The 12506-nt window shown below is 30.7% G+C and overlaps 1 protein-coding gene across 3 annotated transcripts in view; it reads left to right on the top strand.

Annotated features, from left to right (window-relative positions):
- Positions 1-12506, top strand: part of LOC106456961 (ralA-binding protein 1-like) — a 194714-nt gene that overhangs the window by 148155 nt on the left and 34053 nt on the right. The gene's annotated exons all lie outside the window — the stretch shown is intronic.

Raw genomic sequence — 12506 nt, 5'->3', positions numbered from 1 at the left:
TAAAAAATTAGGGTTAACTCTCTTCGAAATCCGACAGCAAAGAAAAAAAGAAGATTAGGTAAGTACTTTATTTCTTGTTTTTCATATTTATTCTTTGTTAATTATTTTAAAAGTAACTAAAATCTAAAAATACAGATCTTTTTAAGTTATTTAAGACTAGATTAGGTAAGATAAGTAATCATAATAATATGATTAAAATGGTTCATGCGGCATGTATGCGAGGAGTTCGTGGGTAATGTAATTCGATAGCGTAACGTTAGCTGCACATTTCCTGAGTGATTTACAACTTATAATGGCTTGGATAGTAGTTAGACATGGTTCAAATGGCAATAAAACAATAAAATTTAATTATAAATAGATGTATAGTGTTATGAACTTAGAGCTACTTGGAATAAACGAATGTAGTTTCATGCAACAATTTGAAGTAATTATAGAAGGAAAAAAGGTAAATTTAGGTTATTATTTTGATTTTTTTTTTTTTTGGTGATGGTTACGAGGTCGGTCGAATTGACAGATTCCATTTTGAGATAGGGTAGAGAAAATAACAGATAAACTATAAAGTTTTACTGAAAAAACGTTTGAAATGCATTTAGGAGGTTTTAGGGATTACACAAAGGAAATTTAGATTTTTGAGATGAGGAAAAGTATTTTAAATTTTAACATGAAAATTACTTTATACACGGACTATTCAAAACAAATACTCAATATATTCATGGACAAATATTTATTTTATTTTATTAAAAATACTTCGCTAAGTTTTTGTATGTGAAAGACTTGTAATATTAATTGAAAGACTGCCAATTTTCATGAAGATATACTCATTATATTGAGAGTTATAAGTATTAAATTTATAAAGACTTTAAACTAGTACAAAAAGGTCACGTGGTTGGTCAGATTGACCGAGCCCATATTGAAAGTGTTAAAGGTCTTTGAGAGTGGAATTCTTTGGCAGATGTAAAGAGAATTGTAACTGGCTTAATACTAGCATTTCCCAAATCATTTTTCAGATGTTTGTTCTGTTGCTGGTGTTCTTTTCTACTTCACTGATTTTGTTCTTATAATTCTTTTGCACATTCCAATAGTTTCTTTGACCTTGTCTTCAATTAAATATGTTTTTGATTTTAATTCTTCTTTCAATCTTTTGTCTTATTTTTAACTTCTCTCTTAAATTCTCTTAGCTCTTGATTTTATTTTGCATGTTTTTTATCTTCTTTTAATACTCTGTTTCTTTCTGCTTGTTTTTCTTTGCACAAAAATACCTGATTAATACAGTAACAGATTGATTAACTACCTGAATCTTCACTCAATCACTGATTAATTCTCATGAAAAAATTATGAGACATTTTGCCAAATCTACACATTTAGAAAACTTCTAGATGTCACACATGATCACTACAAGATAAAACTCCCTTTAGCAAACAGTAAAAAAAAGGGGGAAATTAAAACGTTAAAAACATAATCTACAACAATATGTTAGCAGCAAAAGTGAAATTTGCTACACAGAACTCACGACTACAAATCAATCTAGCTCAAGGTAAACAATAATTTTTTCCCCACATGATTTAGTTTAGAAAATTGCTGAAAACATTTAAAACACATAAAATATAGAAAAATAAACATGTTACTAGATATTTTGGTTTTTTAAAACAAGGGATGAGAAATTGAATTGTGAAAGTTTTGCTTAAGAATACAAAATAATAAAATTACAATATTTATTACTAACTTGAGACTAATATCAATCTTATATAACCCATGGAAGTGAGAATTTTATTTTTGCATATTTCTTTCTTAATTGTGTTGAAGTTGTGATCATGGAATTTTTTCATACTTGTAATTTATGTTTTGGTATCTTGTTTATCTCTTTCTTTCCTTGGTTTATTATGGGGCATTTTTGTAAAGACTAATAAGAAAACTATTGATTCTCAAATCACACTACAATGTTGCTCTTATATGACCATATTAATTCCTGGTAACATATAAGTGTTCATATTTTTCTTTTTTATTTTGATTGGTATATGTTAGTCTATCTTATCCTTTGAAATTTAGATCTTTACACTTTTGATTGGTAGGTTTTTCCCAGTTGTACTTGAGCTCTTTGTAAAGAAAGAACATGGATAAATGAAGGTTTGCTAGGCAGTTTGAAAGATTATATCAGTAAATACTTGCATGTAGCTTAGAAAACGTTTTGTAAAGTGAAAATAAATTGTTTGAAATTCCTATAAATAAACTGTAAATCACAAAAATGTTTTAGTTTTAATTCATATCTAGCTTTTATAAGCTACTGTAAGAAACACTGTAGCTGTATGTAACTTTTATCATAGGTATTCATATTTTACTGTGTAATCCATTAAAGAATCCTTTTGAATCAGCTTGTAAATTGCAACCATAAATGCCTTTTTTATATCTTCATAAAATTATACAATTTCTAAGATAGTTAACAGGTCATTGGAATTTTTAAAAGCAAGTTTCTTAAGCAATTGAGAATACTTGTTGAGAATTTTTAAATGACTTTAAGTAACTGTTTAATTTTATGATTTTAGACTTCATATAAAACCAAATTTCATTTCCTGATGTCTTAGATATACACCTTTATCAAGAGACTCCCTGTAAGACATTAAATATTTGTTGGATTTATTAATTTTAGTTGTTGCTTTTTAATTCTTTGTATGTTAAATCATGTATAGGAATATTTATGCTATTTAAATCTAAATTGGATTATTTTCATGTGTAGCCCTTTATAAAGATGCATAACTGAAATGGCAGGAGAACAAAATCCAGGCTGTGGCCATAATTGTATGTGAACATGTAAAATATATTTTAGTTTACATTACCACAATTAACAAACCAGAACATTTTAAGCTATGAATACAGAATATCTTCTAATATATAAACAGACATATCTAGTAAGAATACTTTAAATATTTGTATTCAAATTACATTTGTGTGTTTGTCTATTGTTTGATATTAAATCTGGCTTGTATCCAAAATATCCCATTCTGGCTGTAATGAAGTTTTACAGAATAGAAACTAATGCAACTTCATTGATAGGTTCTGCCGAAACAAATGTCAGGACAGCTCCAAAATTCTTAGGTATAGCCTTAAACATCAGCTTTTTGGAAAGGAGGAAGTCATGGGCAAACTTTTGTTTATTACCATAGTTTCTTCTCTCCATGGCGGTCTGCCTAAAGAAAAAGTTTCAACATACAATATGGAATATCACTACTACCTAGTTGAAGACAAGATAGCCAATTTGGCCCAGAACTTGATCTTAAATAGTAAATGTCCATATTTAAAATGCAAGGTCAATGAATTTCCATTAGTCAAATTGTCAGCTAGGTGTGTAGGTTAAAAATGATCATTACCGCACAGTTATAATCATTACTTCCCTTTATAAACTATCTTTAGGGTCTGAGTAATCAAAGAATTACCTTAGTCAAGTAAAATTTTTTTATGGGATTCATGTGCTCATGTTCTAATCACCCACAGACTATATATCCTTTGCTGAGAACTTATTGGCCCACAGTCCTTACTAGTTCTTCCTTTGAGCAATACCATTTTAAACCTTACCACCCTCTGTTGTCATTTTCATGACAATGGCCAGTAAATCTACCTTATGACCCAGAGCTATTACTTGAACTACCATCTGGTTGTTATGTAAACATTGCCTGGTTCCAGTAGGAAAGGAATGGAGTCAAAACTGTAAAACTGGATCCTACAAACATGAGCTGACTTGTGTTAGATGATACCAACCTTTACTCTTGACCATTAAAACCCACAAATGTTTTCATTGTATCTCATTGGGGACCTTCTTTGAGTTACAAGTTTAATACTAGCTTTGGTGTGATTTATGAAGTTTTACCACATGGGTGTTATGTTTTGCTTTCTCTTACTACATTTATAGTCTGTAGTTTTATTCATCTTATAATGTATCTTTGACTGAAAAAGTGCTAACAAAATATTTAGAAAACTGTGTGCTTTACTAAATATTTCATTCTGCATGATTCAAAATATTTGTTATGGTATTTAAGCTAATGTTTTTGAATTTCTTATACTACTGATAATTTAACTAACTCAAATATTTCGATTCAATCCAGTTGAATTATCATGTACTACTGTTACTAAAAAATAATAAGTAAAATTGTGTTAGCTCCAAGACATTGTGCTATATTCTCTGTTAATCTTACCCTTCTATGAAAATTTATTTTCTGTCAAGTATCTCAGTGTCAGAATTGAAACATTCTCTCACAATATTAGTGAAAATAACATGTAAATTACAACTTCAAATAATACCTTACAGGCAAGTAATCACAGTCAACCTCAGATTACAAAGCCTTAACATCCAGATCATATTTTTTATTTCCATCCATATGTGTTGTGATGGTTAAGTGCATTACTTATTGATCAAATCATGTTATACAACACCCATGAATGACTTCACATAATGTTCCTACATACTTGAGATGACACACATGTATTTGTTTTGACCAGTATATTACAATATGCATACATCTCCATTGCACTTTATCACATACACTAATAGCTTTGAACAGACTGCCTCCAGCTTGCACTGAAATTACTTTGCTACTGTCTCAGGCTACTCCCTGAAGCTACTACTCAGTAGCTATAGTTTAATGTGCTACAAACAATTAAAATCATGCATTTTTCTTTACAGATATCCCAAAATAAATAAATTCCAACATAATTCAGCCCAAAATTTTGTAAGTCAGGATTAATATTCATGCTCTTGATATTTTTGCATCAATATAAATTCTGAGAAAACAATTTCCTCAATGCACGTGAAGAATTTATGTCTTTCAGACTCTACAGAGTTCTTGTGAGTGATTCATGTGAAACATGTCTGACATCTCACTTCAGAAAAATCACATGGTACCTTGGAAAACAAGTGTCACAAATCCCTTTCAGACCCATTTATCATGTGATCAACAAACCATCCTTACTTCTTGTTTCAGTGGTAATCGTGCAATGTAGTGCATATACTGTACTTCACAATGCCACCTGATACCTCAGAAAGCAAGGGTCGCAACACCTCTTAAGCTAAGATTTGAACTACTAGCTGTCATTCTCAGTTATGCAAAGTAGTGATGTTCTAGGCATTACATTTAACAGCCTTGTCTTAGTTTTATGATAATCAAGTGGAAATCACAACATAGTGTATATATATTGTATGGTTAACATCACTGAATAGCTTGGACAGTATGACTACCACTTCCTTTCAATCATTGGTTTCTTAATGAAGTGACTGTCCTAACTCTGAATAATTGGATATAGTACTTTCATTATTTCCTTAAATTCAGGGTGAGATGGGATAAAATAGTCGTCTCAACCTTTTCTGACACTTAGTTAAGCCATTTCATCAGAAGTTTATTGGTCAAATACAAATACGGCTATACGATTATGTGCTTTCATGTGCACCTTGACTGCTGTAACTCATACGTTAATATACAACTCATCAAAGTACAAGATGAGATCCTTTCCAGCTGATGCCAAGAGCCTTTGGTGCAGCTAGCACATACCAAAGCCACACCCAGTCTCCATTTTCATAAGTTTTTTCCTTGAATGTCTTATTGTAACACCTATTCTGTCATACAGTGGCATTTCCTATCTATTGATGTGCAAACTCTTGTTCATCAACTAATGCAGACTTTGCCCATTCCACATATTCCGTGGGGCATAGTTGAATGTCCACTCTAGATGATCGACCATACATCCCATTTACAGGGAGGAAGACTTCTCAGCTGAACATGAGCATATTTGTCAAAAAACCTTCTGATCTCTGTTGATTTGTGCGATATGTCCTAGTCACCTCAGTCAGGGTAAACAAACTTAGTAAACATGTGCTTTACAGTCTGGAACACCTCTTTCATATTCATGCTCTGAACCATGTTATCCTGTATTCTGCCAGTGCATCAGCCACTGATTATGCAGTTTTATCAATCAGTGGATAAGCCTCGATACTTTTTGTGAAGTAGCCGATAACCTTGAGTACATAAATGTGACTGTGTTCCATTTCTGGGAGTGGACCAGGAATAACCAAATATATTCTCAGTAGAGGAGAACCAGTAATTTTTTGCTGGAGTTTACCCTGCTTAGGCTGGTTTTTTGTATGGGTGACACACTCCATAAAGTGTTCACACCAGTGCTAAATGTCTCGAGTGAAGAATCCTGAAGAATCTTGTGCCTTAAAGCCCTTGGGACCACTAACTGTAACACAGGCTAAGAACTATTGCTTGGTGGTTGATAACAATGGTTCAGAATACCCTCATGTATTCATAATTTCTCATACAAGTGCCACAGGTAACTGCATCCATGGTACATTCATCAATCTCTGCCAATTAAGTTGCACAGCAAAAAGCACCAACAATAAATGTGGGTTTTTCATTTGCTCTTCCTGGAGCTACTGAATGATCAATCATGGCATCCATCCACCAGTGGACTCTTCCTCTTGATTGTAGATGTTAAAGTCATGGGAAATATAATTTCATTATTTATGAAGCCCTTCTGAACTTAACCAAACAAGGGCAAGATTAAAGGGTAGTACACACCGTAGTATATGTGGCAAACTCTGCAATTTTATATCTTGAGATTATGGTACCAGAATTTCCAGTTACCTTCCCACTTTTGTCATATATCCAGGTAAAACTGAATTAACATTTGAGCTATCTGATAGGTTCAATTAAAACTGGATATTCATTCAAGATATTGACCATGAAGTAATCAGCACTTGAGTGCCAGAATGTACTATATCATTTCAACAATAATTGAAATCTAACTATAAAGATAGTACCTCTAACCAGTCTTTTTTTTTTAGCCAAAATGAACAATTACATCAATGAGTTAATGAAATAGAAATTAAAGCTAATAAATTTCTAAGAACTAATGACTTTCAAATCTATGATCTCTGTTTGGAAGACAATTTTCAATATTTTATCCAGTGTTACTATTGCAAAACTAATCATCTGATCATAATATTCTGTAAGTATGTGCTACAAACAAGGGCATAAATGATAATAATAATCCAATGCACTTTGGGTGTAACAGAGAAAAATAATTAGAAGTATGTACAATTAAGATTTGCCATTTGTTTTACCAGTAAATGTGTATAGTAAATTGAAAATAATAGTATTGTTAGTTTATTTATTTGCTCCTTTCTCTTCTGGTGTTTATCAAGCCTAAGGAAAATGTAAACTGAATCACATCTATGGAAAATGTTAAAGAATGCAAATCAGAGCACCTCCATTTAGTTGAAAGGATTGTCACTACAGTTATTTATATTATTATCTTATTGTTGTTTATTTCTGTTTAGAGTTAACTGAAATTATATCAAACTAAAGGATCAAACTAAATTGCTCAGAACAACTAACAGAAACCTGCATTCGTGTATATGTGTGTGTTTATGCATGTGGGGATTGATTTACATGGTTCACTTGCTTTTATTTATTTTGTTCAGGATCTAAGACAGTATCTAAAAAATTCTGAAGAAATATACTAAAATTGTTTCTTACATTCTGTATTAGAGAGGCTTTCACAAATACAGCCCCAGATTTGTGGTCATTCATTAAGACCATTGTTGAGAAAATATATATATTCACTTTTATTATTATTATCAGTTAGTTATTTAGCTAATACCTTAATTGTCTAGTGCAGAGGTACATGCAATCTTCAGAAAGTTAAAGAGTAAGTGACAGCAGACAAATGAAAATATTAAAAACTGCAAAACAAATTATTACTCAAGTAGCAATACATTTCAGTCATTTTTTTTCTCCCCTCATTTCTATATGCCCAATGCTGCTGACCTGTTTTCCAGGCTTTAATGCTCCGAGTTTAGGCATTTGACAGTCACATTAAGTGTTGAAAATGACAACCAAATCCATACATTGTGTCCCATATGAAAAAAAAAAGGTTAAACTAATTGCACAGTTTTATAAGACACATGCTGTAGTTATTGGCTATGAGTCAATTGATTTGGTAGAAAAAGGAAAATATGGAAACTCAACTGTCAGAGTTGTTTTTAGGTTTCTTATTAGCTTTCAGGTTTTTGGTATGGATGTATAGGCTAGATTTATTACAGTAGGTGTTTGTGACTTGTTGGGGATAAATTTCAACAATAAACAAACAGTACACAGTCCACTTATTTTAAAATAATATATTAAAACAAGTCAAATGTATATATAAATGTTTGTTATGCTGTGGGTTACCACAGTTGTATCCAGAGCTTTAAATAATCTTTTTTTTTTCATCCACATCAGCACATGCTGGTTCAGTTACCATAGAATACAATTTTACATGAGGAATTATTCTTCTCTACTCTATTATTACAATACAGTCTGTGATAATTTTGCTTTAAAATCACTACTATAACTGTTGGTTATCACAGTTGTATCCAGAGCTTTAAATAATTATCTCTTTTTTCATCAAAGTTCACACAGGCTGGTTCAGTTACTTTAGAACACAATTTTAGATGACTATTTATTCTTTTCTACTTTGTTATTACAATACAATCGGGGATAATTTCACTTACATTACACTGTTGGTTACTGCAGTTGTATCCAAAGCTTTAAATAATTGTCTCTTTTTGTCAACAGTCGACATAGGTTTGTTCAATTACTTTAGAACACAGTTATTAACAAGACAAATTAATTTTCTGTACTCTCTTGTTACAATACAATCTGCAAAAATTTCACGTAAAAAAAACGCTACTATGTGCTTTTTATGGCTCGGCTCACAAACATGTAGTCTAGATCTACTTGACTATATCTTTTACTAACTTAACTTGCTTTCACTTAACTTCTATTATTGAACTAATTTCTGGACACTTAGATATACACACACAACAGCAGTCTTGAACATTCCACACACTACCAGATATATGATGCAACAATACTTACTTTACTCTTCACTATGGGCTCGGTTCCAGGTACCGACCTCATAACCATTTTTTGCTTGTTATAGTTTTCATGCTATAATTTTTAATACAGTTAGCATATCTTCATTGAACTTTTGCAGATTATCAATAAACATAATAAGGCTTTCGAACCAGAATATCAGATTTCTTTATTAAGTTTTAAGATATTTTAAGTAATTTTTTATTTTCGAACGTTGACTATCGAACAAGTAATTTTGATTTTAAGATTGAAAATACTTTTATGCATCAGAAAATTTCACATGCAAAATCTTTATAACATTCAGATAATTATCAAACTTTTTTTTTTTTATAAAAAACTTTATATCTTATCTGTTATTTTCACTACTGTATCTGTACAGATTTGGTGGATTTGATCAACCATAGAAAATTAGGAATTAGATATAAATTATGCTTTTTTCATTCTAGAGTGACTACAGAAAACACAATTGTTTATTCTAAATAGCTTAAATCTCAAATATCTCTATATATATTTATTATTTTAATTTTATTGACCTTTCAGCCATGCCTGACTAACATCACAGAAGTTGCAATGACACAGCACAAGTGCACTCATGTTACCTTATCCAAGAATATGAAACTGGCTTTTACAAAGTGACCTGTCTTGGCTTTGGTCTAATGGACCAGTAGTTTGTAAAATACAGTCTCATATCTGTTATAATACATTATATATGTATATATATTATTACTACTTACAAATATGTTCTTAAATTTCAGTTACTTTTCTTAAAACATTGAACAGTAAACAAAGAAGTATAGAAAACAATTGTCTCTTCTAGTTATGAACTTTGTACTCATTTGCTGCTTGCCACAATTTGCTAAGCCTTATAAATTTTGCACATGGAGAATGTAAAACTAAATATTTTTCTTTAGGTTTTGTATATGCATTTCAAAATAAAAATAATCATAAGTTACTAATCAGTACCACAGATATCCACTATAACTTACCAAGCTGGTAAATATGCTGTATTTGTGTCTAGAAAATATGATATTTTGAGCTCACTAATGTCTTACCTTACCGCTTGGAATCTAGCATGAAAAGAAAGATTATCCTATGCAAATGCTTTGCAGAGGCTGAGAAAACAGCGGACATTCTAAGCTTTTGATTGGTTATACACACATTACTGGACAAAGTAGGTGTACATAAGCAAGTATTTTCACAAAATGGAAGAGGTTGGTTCAATAAATGTATTAATATCTCAGAAAATAGAAAATATAGGAGGTTCTTTTCTTAGATTCTTGGTTGTCAATATCAGTAATTTGTATCTAATTCATAAGAAACTATAGACTTTGTATTTGGACATCACAAACATCTAATTTGAACCAATGCTGCATCAACATACCACGTGACACACAAAAGTCAATATTTAGGTGTTTTTTTTAATATGTATATTTAAATGAAGAAATTAACTAATGTATAATACTAAAATTTAAATTATAATCTACAATTTGATACCAAACTTATTGACATATATTCATAAAATAGTAGTTCAATAAAATTTTGAATATTAATCTACAAATGGGATGACTTAGCCTTTGACCCATGACCATAGGTAAACCCATGTCGGTAGGGTTAAAGCAACAAGAAAAATTCAGAAGATTTAAGTAACATGACCTAATAATACAAATACCAATTCAGAACAGTTGAACTACACAACATATGATCCATACACATTTACTAAAACAAACCTATGATAAACTATCGCTTTTAAAAATAACTAAATTTAACACTTGTGCTATACTTAAATTAAAACAGTTGTTACATCTAACATTAACGAGGAAAAAGTATGACAATATTCCACCACACTTTTATCAGACATGATAATCATATATAATGTAGAGAAAAAAAGCTGTATTTGAAAAACTCAGTATTTGTCCTTCATGAATATGTCAAGAAGTTGAAAGACACTGACTGGTGACATTATTATGCTCGAACAATGCGAATTTGCTCATACAATATCCAAAAAACAGGAAACACCTCAACTGTGATATTTGATATGTTTTCACCTGTTTGTGGTCAAATTCAAACATAGTTTGCTATGAAACGATTTTTATTTATTGTCAGAAGGTGTTCCAAAAAGTTCTAAGACACCATTCTGGCTGCTAAAGTAAATGCTGGAACAGTGTTCTTGTGCATTTTGCTACATCTTGTGCTGTGGAAGAAATGCTAAATCTCTTAATAACTGAGTCATGAAACATAAAATGAAAAATCCTTATTATAACCATAAACACAAACATAGTATGTATACTTTTCTTACACAGGACTCATTCACTTTTACTCAATTCTTGCAGTTGTTTCTCTTTCAATAATCTGTTATAGACTGTTTAAATGCAATATTCCTTAGTTCACAAGAAATATATCATTTAACAAGAGCAACTAGCACTACCCGTATGACTGGTCATTCACTTATTCTTTTTACAACATAGGTGAGGTCGTAAGCTTTAGATGTCATCTAGATGGCCATTAAAGGACAGTGCTGCAACCAAACCTACAGGCAGTGCACATATTATCCACTCAAGGACAAAGAAACAAAGGCAGTTAAAATGAAAGTAACTTAGCAACCTTTGCAGCCAAGTGTTACATGAAACCTGTAAATGTACAAAATGGAGAATAAATGCTATGATATCACAAGAACATAGACATGCATGGTGTAGTTATATACCACAGTTTTAATCCTTTTTCTTCTTTTTTTTTACAACTGTCCTATACTATGATGATCGAATGAGAGGTAAGAATAAGTTGAGAGGTATTGCAAAATAGAATAGATAAATCCATGCAAAGTCTATAATTCAGAAAAATATGAAGAATATAACTAAAAATGCTCTTATATTAATTGTTGAAATATGAATATTTTGTATAAATCATGTAGTTTAAAACTTCAATCAGTCAAACAAGTACCTCAGAATTTGTCAATCACCATACTTTTAAATAATGAATCACTAGTAGTCTACATTTCTTTATTTAGAATGCATCAAATTTGCTTCAGAATAGACAAAACTTGTGTGTTTAAAAGTTGCCATACCAAAGTACAGCAGTCATCATAACACTGAGTGAAAAAGGAAGTAGATACAAATTTTATTGATAACCACAGTTTTACTAAAAGTTTAACAGCTGTAAAATATACTGAACTTTGTTATTAATGCATTTATATCTAAAGTACAGGATTTAGTTTAGAAATGATCATATTTACAATATATTAACTATTGACTGAATTTTTGAGGGTTTTTTGTTTGTTAAAATATATGTGTATTTAGATATAAAAGTATAATAGCAGTAACATAAACAACAATAGTGAAAAGAATATTCTTGCGTTGTAAAGAACATATTGATTTATATTGTCTTTACGTTAATTATATTTTAAAATGTAGCACTCATATTTTTATTGTATTTGTAATAACTAGCTTCTAAGTAGTGTGAATATAATTTTATCTGTTCCAGTTTTATATTTTTCAAAATTTACTAAATATTTTATATAAATTAAATACTGATTTCAGACTGGATATACTTCATAGTAAAATTTAAGCCATCTGTAGTTCAGTGACATTTACTAGGGACTTCACTTTG

Source organism: Limulus polyphemus, unplaced genomic scaffold (assembly GCF_000517525.1).
Source record: "Limulus polyphemus unplaced genomic scaffold, Limulus_polyphemus-2.1.2 Scaffold275, whole genome shotgun sequence".
Classification (NCBI taxonomy): domain Eukaryota; kingdom Metazoa; phylum Arthropoda; class Merostomata; order Xiphosura; family Limulidae; genus Limulus; species Limulus polyphemus.
This window is presented reverse-complemented; position numbering and strand designations above follow the sequence as displayed.